The sequence below is a fragment of the Tachypleus tridentatus genome, chromosome 9 (genome assembly GCF_004210375.1).
Source record: "Tachypleus tridentatus isolate NWPU-2018 chromosome 9, ASM421037v1, whole genome shotgun sequence".
NCBI lineage: Eukaryota > Metazoa > Arthropoda > Merostomata > Xiphosura > Limulidae > Tachypleus > Tachypleus tridentatus.
In genome coordinates, this window is record NC_134833.1 from 100,853,465 (window position 1) to 100,876,697 (window position 23,233).

At 33.7% G+C, this 23,233-nt stretch overlaps 1 long non-coding RNA gene across 1 annotated transcript; it reads left to right on the forward strand.

Annotated features, from left to right (window-relative positions):
• The first annotated feature begins 2,470 nt into the window (after positions 1–2,470).
• Positions 2,471–22,894, forward strand: LOC143227208 (uncharacterized). Its single transcript, XR_013014935.1, has 3 exons — positions 2,471–2,620; positions 18,519–18,721; positions 21,691–22,894. It is a non-coding gene; the product is annotated as an uncharacterized LOC143227208 (long non-coding RNA).
• Positions 22,895–23,233: the final 339 nt, after the last annotated feature.

Below are 23,233 nucleotides of genomic sequence, written 5' to 3' on the forward strand. Positions count from 1 at the left end.
ATTTATATCAGTGAGACATACTACGTTACTTAAGCCGAAAGAAAACAAACATCGATGTAGAACAAAAAATAATTATAAGTTTACAGCTTGAAAGGAGTAGATAGAATTAGATAAGAACCTGGTTTAATTTGTCTCTTAGTGCCATTTCATAATCAGTATGAAGTTTAAATTATACTGTTCATACATTTTATATAATCTGTTTGATATAAGAAAGCAAAGAAAACAATTTAAATAGTTACGATGTTTTCGTTAGCCAAAGGTTTTTCACTAGTAATACTGACAGGTATCTATGGTAGATATTTGTCACAATAGCATGTTAGAACGGTGTAGTGATATATCAAAATGTGCCACAAGATGTCGCTTGAAATATATATTACCAACTCATTTGCTCTTCCTTCATAAAGTTTTAGTTTGTTTTGAATTTCGCTACTGGAGGGCTATCTGCGCTAACCGTCTCTAATTTAGCAGTGTAAGAGTAGAGGGAAGTCAGCTAGTCATCACCACCCACCGCCAACTTTTGGGCGACTCTTTTAACAACGAATAGTGGGATTGACCGTCATATAGTAACCACCCCACGGTTGAAAGAGCGAGCATGTTTGATGTGACGGAGATTCAAACCCGCGACCCTCAGATTACGAGTCGAGTGCCTTAACAACCTGGCCATGCCGAGCCCCTTCATAAAGTATTCACGTCAGAAAGTTTCAACAGTTTGTTTTGTTTCTTTATTGAACTTTGCGCAAATATGCTGGAGGACTCTGTACAAGCTGTCCCTAAAATTTAAGTGATAGACTACAGGGAAGACAGCTAGTCAGCTTTACCTACCGCGAACTCATCGAATAATGGGATTGACTGATACATGAAAACGCTTTACAGCTGAAACGGGGGCGAGCATGTTTGGTGAAGAGATTCGAACCTGCGACACGCAGATTGCAAACCAGCTCTCTAGCCACCAGGCCATACCATAAGCTTCACTAGAGGACGCTGAAGATAGATATTGTCAACTCATTGACTCTTACTTTATAAGTTATTTTAATGTGTTTCAAACGATTGCATATCATTAGAGAACATTCACAGAATGTATTAATTTTCACTGAATCTGCTTTCTTACTGAACTTCATCACTACGTCCAGTACAGATGTAACAAAATGATGTTGACTGAACGTTTTTAGATTAACTCGCACAACCAAAATGAGATATGTAAAGTAAGATAACCTCCGTATATCGGCAGGGTTAAAAAACAAATAGTTATGGATTTCCAAGGTTGATTATTGAAATGAGAACTCTTTGACTCAGAGCTATTTGAAAACAGGAACTCGTAAAACAATGCGTTTCACTCTTTCATTTATCCTTTGAAGATGTTTATCTTTTTTCTGTACTTTCCACGTGTTTTACTTTGTCGTTTTTGCTTTAAATGATTCTTCTTTACTTTTAACTTTTACGTACGAGAAACATCGAACTGTTGTTGTTGGTCGTATGCGACATTATTCTTTCATTCATTAACAGTGCCGATAACCTAAACAACTGATTTGCAAGATTCGATTAAATAACAAAACCATATGACAAGTAAAACCCTAACTCTAATAATAATCATGCAACACCTGCACTAAAATATAACTATAGGGACGAGTAGCTTTGTGCTTTAGACTCGTAGTCGCGTGGTTGCGAGTTTGAGGCTGTTCCGCGTCATTAAGTGAAACTTTTTTATCCCACTTCTGCTAGGCTACCCAGCTGTATGATGGATACTAGCTGTTAGTCGAGAGTAATCCTTCACAATTTGAAACCGGAGATGGAAAGCATCGGTCCTATACCAGCTAGGATTTAATTTGAACTAACTCAACTAACCTTAATTTGTGTGTGGTGTAACTACTGGCATGCCCAGACCCTAAACTAATAAGGTTGTTTTACATTATAAAACCACCACAATATTAAAACCTGTAAAACCAAAAGGACTTAGTACCATTTTTATATTACTATGATAAGTACATTGAAATACTATTGTAAGACAGATAAATAAATTTAGACTTTCTTCTTTAGGTCTATGAAAGAGATATGACAAAACGATATCGGAACACATGCTTTTTTCTTGTACAATAGTTTTAAATACTTCTCTCTATTTTCAGGTCTGATCACACTACAGCCACATTTCTTTGTTATTGTCTTACTAAAATACCTATGCAGTTGTTAACGTCATGTACTGTGGAGCATGTCTTCAGTCACTGATAAAGTTTCCAAAACATTATGCAATTACACCGTACAGAGCTGCATGTTGGTGTTTTTATCTTTGAATCCAAGTATCTTTGCTGTGTTTCCAATTTTATGTTAAATTGTTCTGGAAATGATAAAGGACACATGTTGAAAGTACACGTTTCACTGTGTTATGGAATTGTGAGATTTAGAGCACCTGTTTTATCTCACCATACTGTTGCCGAAAATAGATCGACATAGCCTAATCGATTAGAAAATCCGCAGTTACTGGTAGTTGTGATTCTTATTTTTTGCAACTCCTGATGGGAGTTAGGTCTAGCTAGAAGTTATGTAGGGAAAAGACAATTAAATCCTGACAGGTAGTTATTTCACACCATCATTTTAAAACTCCCGATGAATTGACCAGCAAAAAATGGTAATTGAACTTACTGTATTCAGTTTATAATGATGAATTTAGATTTATCTATTTTATAATAGACAAATTTACCGTTTCTATTTATAAACCTTCCAGGTTTTTGGCTTTTATCTGTCGTATAACAGACTACTCGTTTAATCACTTACTGATAAGATCCATATATTACTTCAAGTTGAATAATTTTATGTTTTGGGGTTGTATTTTTGTGCTTGTTACAATATTAAAACGGCCTGGCATGGACAAGCGTGTTAAGGCGTTCGACTCGTAATCCAAAGGTCGCGGGTTCGAATCCCGGTCGCACCAAACATGCTCGCCCTTTCAGCCGTGGGTGTGTTATAATGTGACGGTGAATTCCACTATTCGTTGGTAAAAGAGTATCCCAAGAGTTGGCGGTGGATGGTGATGACTAGTTGCCTTTCCTCTAGTCTTACACTGCTAATTTAGGGACGGCTAGCGCTGGTAGACCTCGAGTAGCTTTGCGCGAAATGCAAAAACCAAGCAAACAAACAAACAATATTAAAAGTCACTCATTTTAATGCAAAATACATAAAAACTTCATTACTAAGTAATATGAATACTTGCTGTATTGGTAATATTTTATTCGTATTTTTCTGATACTCAAGCGTTAAAAGGGCACTGAGGAACCAAAATCAGGAACCTACAAATGGTGCATAAACTGTTTTGAAAAATACTTGAAAAGTCAAATAATTGTAAGATTAAGGGTTTCAAATGAGAAAAAAGTATGAGTAAACCTTGAGTTAATTAATAAAACAACAAGAACCCAACTGGGTTTCAGCTATCTAGAAAGTCAAAACCGACAAATAGCCTAAACTGAGATTTCTTATTTTCTTTCACCAGCATCATTTTTCAACAGGCCTAACGCCTTCCTAGTTCTAGCAGTAACTATAGTTTTATTATTTGATGGAGCAAAACTGTCTTCACAATCTTTGTCTACCTATTTTATTATTATTATTTGCACAATTTACAACATTTTAAAATACTCGTACACCCTATAACTTAGTAACACAAGTACTTCATTTTATAAAGAAAATGAACCAACAAGTATAAAGAGAAAAATTACGCCTAAATAAAAACGTCATATAGATATGGTTATTGAACCTGAAAAAAAAAGGAGTGTGTGTTTTCTTATAATAAAACCACATCCAGCTCTCTGCAGAGTCACTGAGGGGAATCAAACCGGTGATTTTAATATTGCAAATTCATAGACTTACTGCTGTACCAGCGGTGGAATGTGAAAAAAAATGAACCAAACAAGATAGGAATAGAAGTGAATACATCACTTTATCCAGCTGATGATCACACAGTGAACTAGATAATATCGAATTTATATGGAGAATAAAATTTTTATATTACTGACTTCCTCACTGGAAAAACAAATAGAAATATAATTTCCAAACGTAAAATGTTACTTTAATATAAGTTATCAAAGTAATTTTCTAAAGTTAACTGAAGAAAAGATATACTTATGAAAGCTGTGATTCTATGTAAACACAAAGGTTTCTATAGATAAATTGGGGAAGCCAGTAATGTAGGAATTTTATTCTCCATGTAAACTTGTGTCAGCTTAGTCTGCTAAATGATCGTTAGCCGGATCAAGTGACATGACCACTTACATCCATATCTTGTTTGTTTTTTCAGGTTCAGTAGCCAGATCTATGAGGATTTTTTAATTGGGGATATTTTTTATACGTCTTATTCTTTCAAACGAACATAGTGAGCCCCAGGAAAGTTAAGCCTTCATATCTTGATTGACCCTTAGTTTGACCAAAAAAACATTTTCGAAACTGTCTTTAACGCTGTTGACGTTGACAAAATGTTGCGACTATTTCTTACACAGATTAAACGTGTTTTATCTACAGATAGATTTAACAATAATAGACATAACAGACGCATATTGTAGCAGTTTTGTTTTAAACATTCACATAACCGGAGGTGAAAAATGTAATGTAAATATTTTATTTGTCTGTTAGGGTTTCTGTGTATAAGAATGCTTGTTTCACTCATAATTCAATACAGTTCAACTTATATAAACATCTAGTGACTAATTTCTACAGGTGATCTACGTAATAAGACTGTATATGGAGAGCAATTATATTTTACAGAGAAATTGTAAAACAATATTTACAGGAAAATTCATCAAAGAAACCCCTCAAAATTAATTTTATCGACAACTATTAGATTCCTATCACAGTTTTCATGTGAGTGTAGATATATATATATATTTTATGTTTAGGAATAAATGAGAATAATACGAATAAATCTCGCATCTTGCTTGCCATCTGTTCACTGCTTAGCCATACAAATGAATATCAAAAGAGACTTGTGTGTTTATGAGTCTGGACGCGCACACGTTTGCACGGCAATCTTGAATTTATTGAATTTTGTTATCGCTTCTTATAATTCTGGAGTTTTACGATATCTTCTCATATATCAGCAAACTGTGACGTCAGACTTGTCAGTTTTTGTTCTATAAAACTAAAGATCATTCCAAGCAGTTGCATTAGCATACTTTTATCTTTAATTGTGGTTCCTATGAAAGTGAATTCCTGCCTGTTAGCTCAATATTAAATCTGAGAGCTTATGACGCTAAAAATCTGTTTTCGATATCCGTGTTTTGTATAGTACGGACAGCGCATTGTATACTTTTACGTTGAACAACAAACAAACTAAAAAAATAAAATAAGATTAAAGTTGCAATTGTAGAAACTGAAAATAATTTACATGATTTATTAACGTTCGTAGCTTAATTGGAAAAATGGGGAAAAGGACATTTGAATAAATCCTATAAAATATATTTAATATAGTTCAGTCTGTTAAGTTTTTCTTGTTTTGAACTGTTAACACTTTTAAGTTTACACAAATTATTCAGTTACTCATGGTTGGTATTATTAAACTCACTTATTGTATAATCTTTTGATCCATAAAGCTCATCACTATTCCTATTTTTTTATATATGCACTTCTAAGTTCCTTCTTTAAACTTCAGTCAGTACTCAATAAATTATACACAAGTGTTTGTTACCAATCAAATCTCCAAATCCTCGTGAAAACTCAGCTGTCTCAAGTAAAACGTAAAGATACGATATTTAATATTCTAATCAATATATTTTTCTCTTCATTGTATACTCCTAATAATTTTTGTTTTTAACTAACAAGCTTTCACTGGTTGTCAACAAAAAAGGATATAAAGAACATCAAGTTGTACACATTTTATCACCATATATTGTGATACAGCAATTTAGATACTCGTTGAAAGTTAGCTTGAATACAAATATTAATTTATATATTATATATAAGTCTATGTGTGTTAACGTATTATCAATACCGTCTACCACATGTTACCTTTGCCTTCGGCGAATAAGATTACTAGATGCATTAACCCTCTTATATTCCTAATCTTCACATGAAGTGTAGTTTGCTCCAACTAAATATAGTTATCGAGGTTATTAAAGGGTGTGTCTGTGCATATGTGCTCGCCACAACTTCAAAAGGAAAGAATGTCGAAATCTGAAACTGTTAACTAATACCAAGTGGACCCTGAGGGTGTGCAACTTGGTATTATTAATTATCCACGTGCGTACGCATCTTTTTATAAGACAAAGTAGTGACAAAAATCGCATAGAAAATAATACGTGACTACCATAGCTCCAAGAGGAAAAGAATCTAGAAACCTAAAATTTTGCATCCATACTAAATGGACCCTGAGGATCCGCATCTGAGTATTATTACTTATCTTATTTACATGAGTGGTTCCTTATATAACAACTTTTGATATATATGTATATATATATATAGAAAAGCCAGTGCATTTTGGTAACAATGCATTCCAAAAATGGCTTTCCTGTCATATTGTTTAGTGACAAAAGTGTATAGGTTTTACTTTAATGCTAAAATGGGCACAAAATACATACATTATCAACCTAATAACCCAAGCGAAGCCGGGTACTTCTGCTAGTAATATAAACATATGAATGTAATTCATGTGATAACAATACTTCTAAATATGTTTGCAATAATGTAATTGTTTATCGATTACTTAGATTTTACAGAATTTGTAATAAACTTGAGTATATAATTTATCTTGTAGATTTATTAGTAATAATTTAGAGTAACGGTTTTCAATTCTATGATTTACTAAAGTTTCTATTATAAAATTTCATCCAAAGCTTTATATAGAACTGTCTGTTTGTTTTTGAATTTCGCGCAAGAGTACTCGATGGCTATCTGCACTAGCCGTCCCTAATTTAGGGGTGTAAGACGAGAGGGAAGAAGACAGCTTGTCATCACTACCCACCTCGAACTGTTGGGCTAATCTTTTACCAACGAATAGTGGGATTGACCGTAACATTATAACGCCCCAATGATTGAAAGGGCGAGCATGTTTGGTGCGACAAGGATTCGAACCTGCGCCTCTCAGATTACGAGTCGAACGCCTTAACCCACCTGGCAATATGAAACTCTCAAAATTATTAGAGTTAAAACATAAAAGTATTTTTTTTAAATATAAATTACCTCGATTACTCGTCTGTGTCTGAGTTACTCTTAGTAACAAGCGTACCTGTGTTAACACTAATGTGAATAATATGTAAGCTTGTTAATTTGACTGACTGCGCTCTTAAATAACAACATTATTAGCCCAGATAACCGGGTAAGCTTTTATTACTATGTTGTAGGTACTTGTAAAGCAAATTATTATTTGTCACTCGTCTAATGGTAGTGATGTTTAACTCAAACCTTTCCTGTTTTTATTATACTGTCGACACAAGGATATGATCGTTTTGGGGTTTAGAATTCAACTTGAAGACATACGTTTCACTTATCACTCTCGAAGGTGCAACTGTAACGACTTCTTTTACTTTAATTTTGTAAATTTATGTTATAATAAGCAACTATGTTTCCCACAAGTGGTTGCAAACAGTGAATGGTAGATCAGATTTGGTATGTTGTGGATGAGGCACACGTAATAATAATAATAAATGTGATATCGCGTGTAGAAGTTACAAAAAAACCATAGTAATGGGAAAAAGCTGTTGGAAATCTTCATATTCGAGAAATATACTTGATTGTAATATACCTTTATTTAATTTTTGTTTCACATGTGGGACTTCTGAATATAGGTTAGATCTAATAGGCTGTGTATCTGTATTATTATCTGGATCTCAATCTACGGAGCGTCTCTGACTTAATGATTAGTAAATTAAATTCACGAGATCATTGTTCTGCTCCCTTTGCTTTTGAAACGAGCTCCGCACATTGGAGTTGTTGTGTCGTATAAGAGTGAGGGTCATATCTCACTATTCAGCCAGACAAGAGTAGCCCAAGAGTTAGCGATGGCTGCTGTTGACTAACTGTTTTTCCGTCAGTTTATCATTTCATAATCAGAGACAGCTATACACAAATAACCACCCCTGAGATTTGTGCAGGAGGTTCCGAAACAGTAAACTCTCTTTCTCAGACAATACTTATATTAAAGTACGTTTTCCCTTTGTACAATACTCTTATTCTCAGACAATACTTGTATTAAAGTTCGTTTTCCCTTTGTACAATATTGTTAGTAGTTTAGTTTATTTGCCTTTTAATGTTCGTTGCATTTCTCTTCTATAGCTTTTTTGTTTGAATTTTATTATATATATACATATATTTATATAATAAAAAGAGAGAGAAAGTTAAACAAATTGTGGAATATTTTGTTAACGTCACAAGACGGAATTGGACAAGACTAAAAATAAGAGTCAGGCTTCAAGAGGAGATTACAGTTTTTTATTAACTTAAGGTGTATTACCTTACAAAAACTGCACTATCTTTCTTTTGTAATTAATCATTCACGACAAAAGATGTCATTTAAAGTGGAACATATGGATTGGACTATTTGAACTATCTGATATTAGGTAATTAAGCATTAACTAAAGCTTAATATAAATCCATAAAGCAACACGCTGCATTATATAGCTTCTAGAATAGTAGTACAAATGAGGAACATAGTTTTGGAGTATTTTTGGTGTTGATGTGAGTTTTGCTTTTTCACCGTCATTAATCACACACGGCACAAGACAGACTAATGGTTTGTAGAGTGCTGAGTTCGATAGGATAACGTCTATCTCGCTTCAGAGAATGTTAGTCTTATAGATAAAAATTTAAAATGTCGATCTTGTATTTTCGAAGACTTTTAATCATGTTTTATTATGAGTTAGGTTTCCTTTCATGCTGCATTCGACAATTCTTAAAATAGTATGATTTGCATCCTATGTGACGATAAAAAACAGCTTAGTTTAAACCAACGTGAAAAATATTTAAGGGTAAGGATGAAATATAACAGGAAAAAATGATATAGTATAATCACTGTAAAATTATGAGGCAACAGTAACTTCAAAGGATATTCATTACTGCCTTACTTTAGTAATGAGTTATACTGCAATATGCAGTTCTACTGCACTCTGTAGCTTTATGTGAAATTAAAGAAAACCAAACCAAGTGAGGTTTAGCTATAAAGTGTATGTTTATTTTTTTGCAAAAAATAACTGGAGATAAGAATAGCTACAGCCCTAGATCTGCAATAATTTTAATAATTTTATTGGTCGCCAAAAAACTTTCCTACTCAGATGAAAATTATTTGAAGTGAAACTTTTGATATATGGTGTTCACGTGAGCTTCTCATAAATCAACCTACGATTTTACAAGATACCTTGAAAAATACTGTCGATGAGGACTCCCGAGATTTGATAAACTTTAAGGCAGATGAACGCAAATACGCACGCGTCTTTCGTGTGTTTTCATTCCAAAAACGAGGTTGAGGATTTTCAGCTGTTCCGCTTAACCTAGTGCTCAGTTTTCCTTTCCTTCACGTTGTTACTTATTGTGAGTTAATGTGTTTTAATTCATAACTCATCGAGTGGGCTGTGAAGAGTACCTGAGGGTTAAATTTAATTGGAAAGCTGCATATCTTCAAATGCCCATTCAAAATTAGCATAGGAAGTATGTACATATACAGGATACAGGAAGTCGTCTTCCTTATCAGAGGATAAAATTCCACTGGATGGTATTTTTTATTGTCGCTCTGATGAGAGCTAACAAGCTCCAACCTCAAGCTTTTAGGTTTGTTTAGAGAAAAGCTATCTCTATCCTGCACTTCCATCTATCTCTACAGAACCTGTCTTATTTATATTATTTTACATACGTACCTATGACTGTTCGGAGAATTATTTATTACAAATTAAAACCTATATTACCTAAAAACATTTACAACATAAAGCTGTTCAATTGTTATTTTTAACAACTAGGAAAAGAAATTTTCAATCTAATGTAAGATAAAATGAGTTTATCTTAAATCAATATTAGAAACATTATTATTTTAAGTAACGTACCCACAGTAAAACTGATTTCTTTCTGCATAATGTTCTTCATGAAGAAAACGAACGTGGAACATTTTTGTTGAAATTGTTAAATAAAATTACAAGAGCAGGGTAGCCTAATTTAACTGTTTGTAACTTGTAATGAATAGTTGGTCTGAAAACAGCCAGAAAGCATCTAGGCTAATCTTTGAAACATTTAATTACGTTAGTGAGAATAATAAAACAATGTAAAACTCATTAGCTTAATGATCTTATCGCGTGTTTACTTTTATCGTAGCTATTTTTGAAACATAGTGATGTTGCTTTACTTCAGACGTTGGCTTTGTATACTTATTATAAGCTGTTTAAAGCTACACTATATTCACTTTACGCATGTTTCTTAATGCATTCATGTATAAAGACAAAAAGCAATACTTTGACCCTTCCTGTTTATTATTATTTCAAATGGAATATCTGTGATTTGTTACTTTTATGTAACTACATATTGTGACACAAACATTACATAGTCACTAAAAGCAAAATTCTGCATACACTGATACGTTTTACCAGATGTTTTTCAGATCAAATCCTCTTGATTTGTTTTGAGTTTCGCGCAAAGCTACAAACATCTGCGCTAGTCGTCCCTAATTTAGCAGTGTAAGACTAGAGGGAAGGCAGCTAGTCATCACCACCTACCGCCAACTCTTGGGTTACTCTTTTACCAACGTATAGTAGGATTGACCGTCACATTATAACGCCCCCACGGCTGAAAGGTCGAGTATGTTTGGCGTGACGGAGATTCGAACCCGCGACCCTCGGATTACGAGTCGAGTGCCTTAACCACCTGGCCATGCCGGACTACAAATCCTCTTGACCCGTTAAAAAGAGCCAACTACTAAAATAGCATTAATTGCTATACTTACACTGGATGTCGCGAAATTCAACAAATAAATAAGAAAACTTCTACCTACCTATTCTGTAGAAAAACAAATCCTATGTTATATGAATTTCAATTTTTTTGTATTGGCTCTACACTAGACATTTTAGGACTATTGTGTAGATGTTTTATCATCTAGAGGTATGATACTCCTTTATATAAAGTGCAATTTTATGACACTTCCATATTACTACTTAATTTTATACTACGCACTTTCCTTTTTTCCATCAATTTTTTAATAATATTTATAACAGCAGGTTACAAATCAAGTCACTAAACCGTGTGCTCAGGGCAACTTGAACCAGCTTCTTAGCATCTGTTATGTTCTAGGGCTTATATTTACGATTAATTTTTAATTTTAAATCTACGTTGTTTTAATTATTTATCGTTTCCGGACTTTGTTGTCTGGAGTGAAATTTGTTATTTATGAATGTAATTTATTATTTCTTCACCTTGCTTTTAGTACAGATTACATAACAGCGGTTAATTATTTTCCTTAGTAAAACCTCGTCAGTGACATTTATATTTTATTTAACTTTCTTAAGATTTTAATTAGATTATTAATATTTCTCATATTTGTTGCATGGTTCATTATCGTGTGTGTTTTGATTTGTTTTAACGCAAAGCTACACAATGAACTACCTGCGCTATTTCCACAACAGGAAATCGAACCTCGGATTTTTGTATTATAACTCAGTTAACTTACTGCTAACTAACTGGAGGGGGACGGTCCTTGATCATGAGATGTTGTTAGATGGAAAAGTTTAGTTTTGTGTTTATTGGTGTCACACAAGGAAATGGTGATAGTGAACGATAACAACCACTAGTTTTATGTGTTTTGTAAGATTACTCAAGTATTTTTATATGTTAATTTTACAAACAGTATTAGTTTAAACGTGTTTATTAATCTGTATAATGTTTATTTTGACTAGTTTTTATTTTAATTATATACATGTATGTCATTTTTATTACTTTTTTTTAGTTTCTGGATTTAAGACTAACCTAAACCTCCTAAGCTGGCTAAATTTTATGAGAGTGTAGGGATAACATCCGAAAACATCGTTTAAAGTGAGGGTATCCAATAGACAAATCAATACAATCTAAAGACTATCAGTTTTTGTTTTATGACTTTGTATGGTCACAGTTAGATCAGTTTATTCAATTAGTTATATAATTTTTTTATTCTGACCTGTATAAATAGCTTGATGTGATCGGGATTTAATGAAATTTGAATTAATTGAAAGAAAACAACTGTTGTGTGCTCTTTCCCCTTTTCTTCTTCTTTTGTAATGATTTCAATTAGTATAGTATCTCTACACTTTCTCATGAAAAATCTCAAAATAATAAAAGTAAAGGGGGAAAATGTGTTCGAACATAAATTGTAGTATTTGTAAGGATTTTAAGCCTTTTGAACATACAGCGATAAAATAAATCATATTGAAACAGCTAAACACAGAAAGTAGTATTTAGAGTAATAAATTAAACCATGTTTAACGTCTTACTTTCCACTGAGGACATGAGTTCAATGGTCATACAGCAATGTTGCTATTAATCCAAAATATTGATGGTTTCTATCCTTTGAAGTACTGTTTTAATCTGCTTCTTACAAGAGCAGTAGGTTTGCTCTTATGTTGTATTCAGCATGCGATATAAGAAAAACTTTTATAATACACCATAACATGTGAACTTGGTCTTTATTTCAAAATATTGTCTGCAGCATTGAATACTGCGGATTGAAGGTTTACACCAAACAGAGCGGATATATTTCTTAAAGTGGTTCAAACTGATACAAATTTTCATCACGATTTCGAAAATACAACAAATACTCAACTTAGATTTACTTTACATTTGATAACAAACTATTCATAAGAAATCATTTACACAAATTCTATATATATTTAACATTAATATTTGTCTCTCGCAATCTTCATTGTAAAGAAATATCTGTATTGTCATCATGGTCTTTAGCATAGCTTTAGTTTTACTACCGTTCTAAACTCACACAAAACCGTTAAAGTCAGTTTAGCCACGTGCAACTGCACTTTTAAATATATAAGAATATTTGTTTGTTTTTGCTAACCACAAAACTACACACTAGGCTGTTTGTGCTATGCCCACCACGGCATTAAACCCCAGGTTTTAGTGATTTAAGCCTTCATACTTACAGCTTAGCCACTGTGAACTACATGAGACCAATATATCAGAAATATATTACAAAGCACTATATTTAATGACAAAACCAACTACAATAATCTTCAGTGGTAATATGCAAACATTTTTATTGATTTTTTATCACCTTATAATTACAAAATAACTTTTATGAATAAATATTAGTACAATTTAAGAAGTGTCCTTAAGGAGTCACAAATAGTAATTACATATTGATATTTTGTTGCTGTCCATATAATGTACGTGTTCCAAAGGCTTAAGAACGTGTACGTGTAAAGAAAGTGTTTCACAAAATTAAACAAAAACCTTAAGGGCCTGACTATTAATGGTGTTCAGGAGATAATTGCAGTTGTAGACTTTTTTGCTTAGTTTTTGGAATTCGTCAAAGTTATGTTCTGAACATTATCTAGTTTTCAAAGAATATACAAGTATGTGAATAATGAACATAAACTAAATTCGTAAATATATACTTACTTGAACAGGAAGTATCAACTAACGTCTGTTTCATAATTTGTTTTCATAGTATAATCAATAGATGATGGCATTTTTCTACAAACAGATTGTATTTTCAATTAAATATATTGTTTGTCCATAAAGATAGAGCTGTACAATGGAATATTTACACTTTACTCATTACAAATATCGAACCAGATTATTTGCTTTAACTTTGAATTTCACTGTTGATAAAAGCCAAAGCCAAAGAAACACAAATGTTTTCTATAAATCAAATGTATCACACTAAAACTTTTCATAAGCTCTAATTTGTCAAAACTGATTATTACATGCAGTTATATAGTAACCAAATTAAGAATACCGTAAGCCTTAAGAGTTTGTGAAAATTAAATGTATTCGCTGATGCGAAAAGAACTCTCAAGTTTCATCAAATGTCGCGAAGATACACGCATATTTTTAATATTAAATGTTTTAGTTTCGATTGTGAACTCAGTTTATCTATTAGATCTTTGACGGTTTGGATTCTTTACAAAAACAAGGAATAAAATAGATTTTACTAAAAAATTTACTCTTGTTGAGTCCATTTTTTTATAGCATCATTCCTGACATCAACGAAATAGCATTTAGATCCCCATAGGAAGACCGTACTGCGAAAAACGAATTACTTCTTTTTTTTTTACTTCTGCATTGATCTATTTTTGATATGTCTGTCACTAAGTTATCTTTAAAACAGTGTAAAATTCGTAAGTAAAGGCTGTTGCTAATGGTTAAAACAGGTTTTTTTTGGATAATCATTAGTCGAGATAATTGAATTTATTCCAGTAAAAATGAAAATGTTTAAGTAAAGACAAATATGGTAGTTGAAGTTAAAGAGTAAGGATAAATAATGTGGTACTTTCTTATATTTTGAATAGAAATACGTCCTTTGATAAGAAAATATTTAATAAAATGGCATAAATAAACTAAATCAGTAAAAATCTCAGTTGTGCATTGAAAAATTATTTTAATAGGCACAAAAATTAATGAGCATAATAACACACAAATCTATAGCTCAACTATTATATTTACTTATCTTAGTAAGTGTCAAATAAAAATTCTTAAATTTGAAGCACATGAAGCAATTTTAGTTTCTAAGATTACGGATCCTACGTATGAATTACCACGCCCCCAAGTGGTAGAGTGGTATGTTTGCGGACTTATAACGCTAGAAACCGGGTTTCGATACCTGTGGTTAACGGAGCACATACAGCCTGTTCATGCTTAACCAAAAAGAAATAAATGTATTAGTACTTTTTAAGTACATATTATCTCCGTTATTCTATAAATAAACTTTGTTTCATAACAACAAAGAATAGCATAATGTTAATAATAATTAACTCAGTGATTAAATTCGCCATTTAAACTTGATGTTCGCTCTTTTGACGCATCCGCAATAATATCGTGCGAAGCGCATTTTGGGGTAACAAACAGGATTAAATGTTTGTGCTCCATTGCTTGAAAAATTTAATCCCCAATTGAATTATGGGATGAGCCTTAAAAGAGACGGTCAAACATCACTACTGAGTCAAATAATAGTAGCTCAGTGTTTGTTGGGTTTTTTTTTTGTTTGAAGTGTACCACTGTAGGTGGAAGGCAGTCCAAGTGTTGTGGGAAGGGGCTGTTAATTAGCGGTCTCTTTTCTAGTCTGGGCTGGAAACTGTTGAAATTAGGGAGAATGTCTTATGGATATACTAAATAAAAGATATCTTTCATTATAGTTAAGCGCAAGGCTGTATACTGACCAAATGCAAGAATAAAGCCCCAACTTTAGTGATGTAAGCTCTCTCGCATACTGCTGAGACACTGAAGTGCGTCACTCAAAAAATGAAGAGAAACATTTTTCTCTGTTATTTTATTGTACCCTGTTTATTTAATAAAGACTGTTTGTAACTGTTAAAAGGGGGAGAAGACAACCAAATTAAGTCAAATAGATTTGGTTTGTTTGTTTTTGAAATTCGCGCAAAACTACACTAGTGCTATCTGCGCTAGCCGTCTCTAATTTAGCAGTGTGAGGCTAGAGGGAAGGCAACTAGTCATCACCATCCATTGCCAACTTTTGGTCTACTCTTTTGCCAACGAATAGTGGGATTGATCGTCACATTATAATGCCCTCGCTGAAAGGGTGAGCATGTTTAGTGTGACGGGGATTCGAACTCGCGACTCTCAGATTACGCGAGAAGCGCCCTAACTACCTGGCCTGCTCAGACAATAGGTTCGGTAAAACGTTGTTCAGTTAAAAGCATAAATTTTTAGCTTTTGAAATTACGTGCTTCACTATAATACTGTGTATTTTGTAATTTTGAACATGTAATTGTTCAGCTGTTTTAATATAAAAAAAGGTTTCACTCAAATAGTGTATTCACCCCTGATAGGAGGTATGTATTTGAAACAACTGATAGAACGTATGTCCTTTTATCTTCTCGTGTCTCGAAGAATACAAGTTTGCGAGTATAAACACAAAGATTTATGAACGATAAAGTACGGTGTGTTGTATACCTTTCCAAGCAGCAAGTTATGTGCATCATCACATATACCACTTTAAACGATGATAAGTTTCTTCGAAGCCATGCCGGAAAATAGCCTGCAACTTAATGACCTGGCTAAACAGCCCATTTCGTTCTTTCGGTTTCGTCGGGTTTCTAAGCCTTTTCCTCCATTGCAGCTTCAGTATCAATAAGATAAATTACTCTTGGTTGGTAACTAGACACGAAATAGCGTGCTTGGTAAAAGAAACGAAAGTCTAGACTCTGAAACAGCTTGATGCAAACTATGCCGATCATTCAACTCAGTGTAGTGGTAGGTAAGCTCTCATCTACCGCAAAGGTTCGACAGACACGCAGGCGTCATTGTGGGTCAATTGCCTAATGAAACTTACTTCTTGTCGGCTTTTCTGAAGTTTTCATGTAGCCAATGCACGATATATCCATGAAGAGATGAGACTTCATTGCAAACATTAAGGTACACGGGTAGATTTTAGGGCGTAGACGTGCAAACAGGATGTTCTGTAATATCTCAGAGCACGATATGCAAATTATATTGCTTTTAACTAATTTTATAAAGTGATTAATATTCTCTTCAAACTAATCTGTTTGTAATTCTTCGGAGATTCTTCTTGAGGGACTGATATTTTATTACAGTAACAATAAACAGCGGTAGTTAATATTCTTGTTCGGAGTCGAAGTTAGGTAGATAGATGTATAACATCTGGACAAAATCACCTCCTACAATGTCAACACTCAAAAAAATGTAGTAATAGAACTTTTTAACATTTTAGTAATTTCCATGTCAACATTAAGACATATAATTTTAAGTTAAAAGCTGGCAAGCGTATCACAAATTTATAAATTGCATTTGGTCTTCCCAGCTGTGTTTTGTTTGCTCATTTGTAGTTAAGCACAAAGCTGCAGAATGGGCTATCCATGCTATTCCCGCTGCGGCTATTTAAACCCTGTTTCTAGTGTTATAGGTCAACAGATATACCCCTGTGCCACTGGGGTTGCAACAAAGACAAAATAAAGTTCGTGTTTTACGTTAGAAACCATATCTGGTTTATGATATCTGGAAACTAAAATGTTAGGATACAGTCACTTCTGATATAAAATCTGAAGTTAAAATCGTGACAAGTGGGTTTAAAATTTATAAATGTTTTCTTTATCTGAGGTTTGGCTTGGATATACTCAAAATATTTGCTAAATTAAAACACCTCTTAGTTTTACCTTTGCTACGAAGAGGGAAAGAGATTATGTAGGATTTTAAATTACATACGAGGTCCCAGAAGAAATGTCTACAAAACAGGACCATGATGAAATCAGTGTTAGCCACAGACCTGGAGAATTACTGCCTTAAGATTTCATGAAACTATTTCCAGCTTTCCTGTCTGTGTGCTAAAAATAGCTTTAAGATCGGCCAGTAAAAGCAGTCGATCGATTCTATCGATAATTTATGTAGTTTGTTACCAAACTATTCTGTAAAAGGTGCAAATACCAGGAAGATTGCGTGAAAAATATTTGGACATAAACACCTATTTCAGGCCATGTAATGCTGAAAAAGTAAACCATCTAACGAAACTAAGACTTTTATTCTGGGAACGGAAATAATAAATAAACATGGAACACTAGTAAGATCCGCACGCCAATGTAGTTCACAGGAATAAAAATCATTCGCGAATATTCTTTAGATTTGTTTGTTTGTTTGTTTTGGAATTTCGCACAAAACTACTCGAGGGCTATCTGTGCTAGCCGTCCCTAATTTAGTAGTGTAAGACTAGAGGGAAGGCAGCTAGTCATCACCACCCACCGCCAACTCTTGGGCTACTCTTTTACCAACGAAAAGTGGGATTGACCGTCACATTATAACGCCCCCACGGCTGGGAGGGCGAGCATGTTCGGCACGACTCTGGCGCGAACCCGCGACCCTCAGATTACGGAGCGCACGCCTTAACGCGCTAGGCCATGCCAGGCCGAACACAGCTTCCTGTGACTATTGTGAAAAGTTTAATTTTTGTTAAGTTCAAAGTTAAACAATGATTTATTCGTGATGTGCAAACCGTGGATATCAAAACCTTGTTTTAGTGTCATAAATATTCAGAATTACCGCTGAGTCACTGGGGTCAGTATGAAAGGAGTTGGTTAGTAGGAAATATTTGGACATAATGCTGTCCATCAACATGTGTGTAAATAATTTATTACAAAATTGGCATACGTGTGAAATCCTGTGTATCGCTTGTAAAGTATTTTTAAAGTACTTATAAAGTGACGTTTGTGGAGTACATCGCTCATAACAGGAATATAACTAATTAAAAAGAAAACAAAGGTCTCATAGATTAATTTACTACAGTCCTGCATGAAAGAATTCTAAGTGACTCAGATATAATGAGGATTTTCTTTCTTTTATTTTTTGCTGTTAAAAGTTTACTATTTTTATTGCAATGATAATTTTGAAATGTCTACCAGGAGGAAAAAAATCAGCCAGCAGTGCCAACCGTCAACTTTTGGACCACTCTTTACCAATGAATGGTGCGGTTGATCATCATATTATAATGCCTCCATGGCTAAAAGAGATGAGTATATCTCTCCAGATGGTGTTCGATTCCCTTATTTTTATGTTACGAGAACATCCCTTTAATCATCTCTCCATGTCAGTGTCAACTGTAGAGGTAATAACAAAAAATTTGATATAACTTTTTTTCAATTTTCTTTTCTTTTACCCTATTTGTTTATTAATAAAAGTATTATACAGAATCATATTTTTTTCAGAGAAACCCGTTGGTAAAGGCTTTAATACGATGGAATGGTATATTAAGTTAACAGTTCAAACTCTTTGCTTTTTTTTCAAAAACTTAGGCATTTAAGAATAAAGTACAAGCTAAAACAAAGTGGTGAAATGAATTACTTGCTTTCTAGTAAGCATATCTTTTCGTCTGAAATAATAAATTTCATTTATAACATCGAGCATAATTTTTATTCAACAACCAATGTTTTTAGCTTAAGAAAAAACTCACTTATTAATAAATTGTAACTTATATTATTCATATTGAATACTACAGAATCATGTGATAAACGAAACAAGAATCTATTTGCTTTAGTATAAGATTAACTTTTCAAAATGTGGAATAAATGTCGTTAGTCAGCATTGCGAAATATAAGTTGCAGCCGATAGATCTAAGATAGAAATTTTTAATGTCTTGTATGTATGCATATGAATCATCTTGTCACTACAGTGTAATCCGAAGGTCGCGGGTTCAAATCCCCGTCACACCAAACATGCTTGCCCTTTCCGCCGTGGGGGTATTATAAAGTCACGGTCAATCCCACTATTCGTTGGTAAAAGAGTAGCCCAAGAGTTGGCGGTGGGTGGTGATGACTAGCTGCCTTTCCTTTACTCTTACACTGTTAAATTAAGGACGGCTAGTGCAGATAGCCCTCGTGTAGCTTTGCACGAAATTCAAAAACAAAACAACATTACAGCGCTCAATATGTTTCCTAAAAGTATATTTTTATTCCTCAAATCTTAAATTACAAAGTGTTGAAGAGAGATTTCACCTTAACCTTTTACTGAACAACTGGAGGGATTTCTGCTTCCAAATATACCTTAATATTTTCATTAAACTGATAAATATGAAATGTTTACAGCTTGAATGTTAGCGTCTTGGTATTAATTGTACATCAGTGAACTTCTTTCTTTATAAAAGTATAACACTATTTTCATGAAACACAAAGACGTGCTACCGGACTACATAAAAGAACTATATCTCGTAACAGTAACGTTAATTTAGATATTTAAAAATGCTTTAATTTGAGTTTTAGGATTTTCTTAATAAATTACTAATCTCTTTTAAAACTACTGAGGGTTAATTCATGTTCATAAGATGACTTTTCATGTACATCCTTTTCTCACCATTCTCTACATATGTGCAGTAACAGACTAGCTGTTGGAATCACGTGATACAACATACGCCACGTGTTTCACCTCGTGGACATTAACAGACTGTGTAAAATGAGTAATTTTGCGGTATCTAAGTCAGCCACAAGCTGCGTTTTGTCAGCTGGAGAAAACAGAAATGCAGGAACACCAAAGGACTCCAAGAGCAGGTTGGAAAAAGCACGAAGAGCAGAGTGTACATTGACTGCTCTAATGAGTTCCATGCACGCAAAGAAATATTCATAACGTGTTCGTCTACAGTATGCAACATCTTCCCGCAAAATCTTGCTTTGAAAACCCCTCACAAGTCCAAAGTTTACTATAAGCAACCTAAGAAAGATTTATTTGTTTGTGTTTAAAAGCAAAGTTACATAAAAGTCTATGCGTTATAAACTCTGAGCCAGTTGGGATTCATAGAAGAAGGCAAATATTTGATAGCTCTATAACTATCATCAAATGGGTAAATGATAAACATTTGTTGTAGTGTTAGAGGATGTAAGGGTCAACATATTTACGTTAATGATTATTACAAATTTACAATAATTTTCTTCTGAAAATTGATATAGAAGGTCGGCTAGAGGGAGTCAGACAATAGAAATAGCAAGGTAGAAGTGGCAAAACCACCAACATCTATGCCACTTATTACCAGATATAACCAGACGGCACATCGAAATTGTATGACATAAATCAAAATAAAAACAATGAATTCGTTAAGATAAGCTGTCCATTCACAACCTCAAGTTATCACTTACCTAAATGACTAAGATGGATAAGCAGTAGATTAGAATTTGTGTGGTAAGTTATTTGTCAAGTTCATAGATACATCACTGATAGACTTTTGTGGGTTCAGATTTCTTCTGTGGACATTGATTAACCCATAGAAAGGGAGAATTGAGCAATGATGCTGCTCACCATTAATATAGTTTTCTATTATAAAAACTTGTGTGTTGGAAGATAACCAAACAAATGGCTGTCACCGGTGGTGCTATGGTTACCAGAACTAGCAAAGCATGCAGGATCGACTTTATAAAAAAGAAACAGTCCTTTAAAACGTACATATTACTACAAATGTTTCTACGTTTTATAGTCACCAGTATGAAACATGTTGGCTTCGAATCTTCCTTTTATTGGGTGATTTTTTTTTTTACTTTGATATAATTTTAGGCTATCTAAACTACTATCAAATTAGGCCCGGCATGGCCAGGTGGGTTAAGGACTTCGACTCGTAATTTGAGGGTCGCGGGTTCGAATCCCCGTCACACTAAACATGCTTGTTCTTTCATCCGTGGAGGCGTTATAGCGTTACGGTCAATCCCACTATTCGTTGGTAGAAGAGTACCCCAAGAGTTGGCGGTGGGTGGTGATGACTAGCTACTTTCACCCTAGTCTTACACTGTTAAATTAGGGACGGCTAGTGCAGATAGCCCTCTTGTAGCTTTGCTTTATTAGAGACCGGTAGAAGATTTTTCAAACCCGATTTCAGTCTTCATTTTATCAAGAATTAGTTCTCTCTTTTTTTTTTTTTTTTTTGGAGTTGGCATGTTTAATTTATAGAATTACACTAATGCTACTGAGGGTTTGCAAGTTCATGCACAAATAATAGGTTTTTATGAAATTCTGCAAAGCAAAAGACTAGTTTGTTTGATTATGAAAGATGTTTACTCTTAAGAAAATTCTAAATTTGTGGTGTGTTTCTTTATTTAGGTTAAGGATAGCAGTTGTAGCCCCTGTACTAAACCCAAAGCACCGAACAGCTCAGACTGGAGCTTACCCAGGAACATTTTACCTGCACTCTTCAGCAACAGATCCCCGTACTGTTCATAGGTGAGAGCATGTTCTGTGTATATTCAAGTGACCAAAATGCGAAGATCTGGAGACATGACCAAGAGCAATATTTGGCCTTTAAAACTGTCCACCATGATGTATTTAGGATGGCTCAGTCAGGATTTGGGCTAGCGTCTGTCTGCAGGGACATACAAACCTCTATGAAGTAAACGGAGAATCCCTTACAGCAACACATTATGTGGATGAGATCCTGGTACCCACTGTCTGTTCTTTTACTGGTAGTCTCGAAGAATGATAAGTTCACGTATTAGCAAAATAACGCCTGTCCTCTCAACGCCACGATCACATAGTAATTTGTTTCAAAATAAATGAAAAGAGGAACTGGATTGCCAATGAAGTCACCTGTCCTACATACGATTGAGCATAGAAAGAGTAGATAGAGAAAGAAAACCTGCTAATAAGACTTTTAATAAGCTTAGACCGACGGTCATTTAAGTGTGGACTGTGATTTCTTAGCAAGACATCCGAAGTATCATCAGCAATCAGAAAATGATGCAGAAAAACCCTAAACAATAGAAAATAACCTAACAGTTATCAAATTGTAACTTTATTAAGTTTTTCCGTCTTTCTTTGATATTTTTACAACCAAATACCGGAATTTTTTATGATTTTGCTTTTTTTGTTTTTTATAAATGAATTTTTCGGCTTGTTTGATGTTGGTTACCTGTTATATTTGTAATACTGAACGTCTTTCTATTTTTTTTCTTCAAATTTTGAAAAAAATTAAAACCTCATTATCCTTGTCTCCCGAGATGGGAAGGAAGTAAGGGACACTTCTTCTCAACTTTGGTTCTCATCCAGATCTGGATTTTTGATTACTTTGAAGCATTTTTTATAATGGGAAGATTGGACATTTTCGCGGTTTTACGTTAATAATTTTGTAAAATGTGATCGGATTCGTACCACATTTTAAGAGCACATTAAAGTTGAGATCTCTCATCTCATTACACATTTTTGATCATTCTGAATCTGGAAATTTGACGTTGCTTTATAAAAATCCATGCAATATCGAAAAGGTCCGATGTGATGAAGGTATGCAATCTCTCTGATGACTCTTGTTCTTATGAGTAGTGTATTTCTTAGATAAAAGTAAGTTGTACTATTTGAAGTTTTTAAATTAATAAAACCTATTTAATATTCTGTGTTAACCACATAAAATGTTTTCATTTTATAATTTTGATCTATTAAATTAGATTTTAAAGTATTTCTTATGGTAACAAAAGGGATGTAAATTGAATGTTCAAGTTGTCATATTAACTTAACGAAGTTTTAAAGCCATGTTTTAACCTAGAAAAAACAGCCCAATGTGCTACCTTAACCCCGATAAAAGGCATGCAACTTGAAGTTAAAGTGTGAATAGCTTTGACGTATTGTTCTTTTTTGGTGATTAGCTTCCTGGACA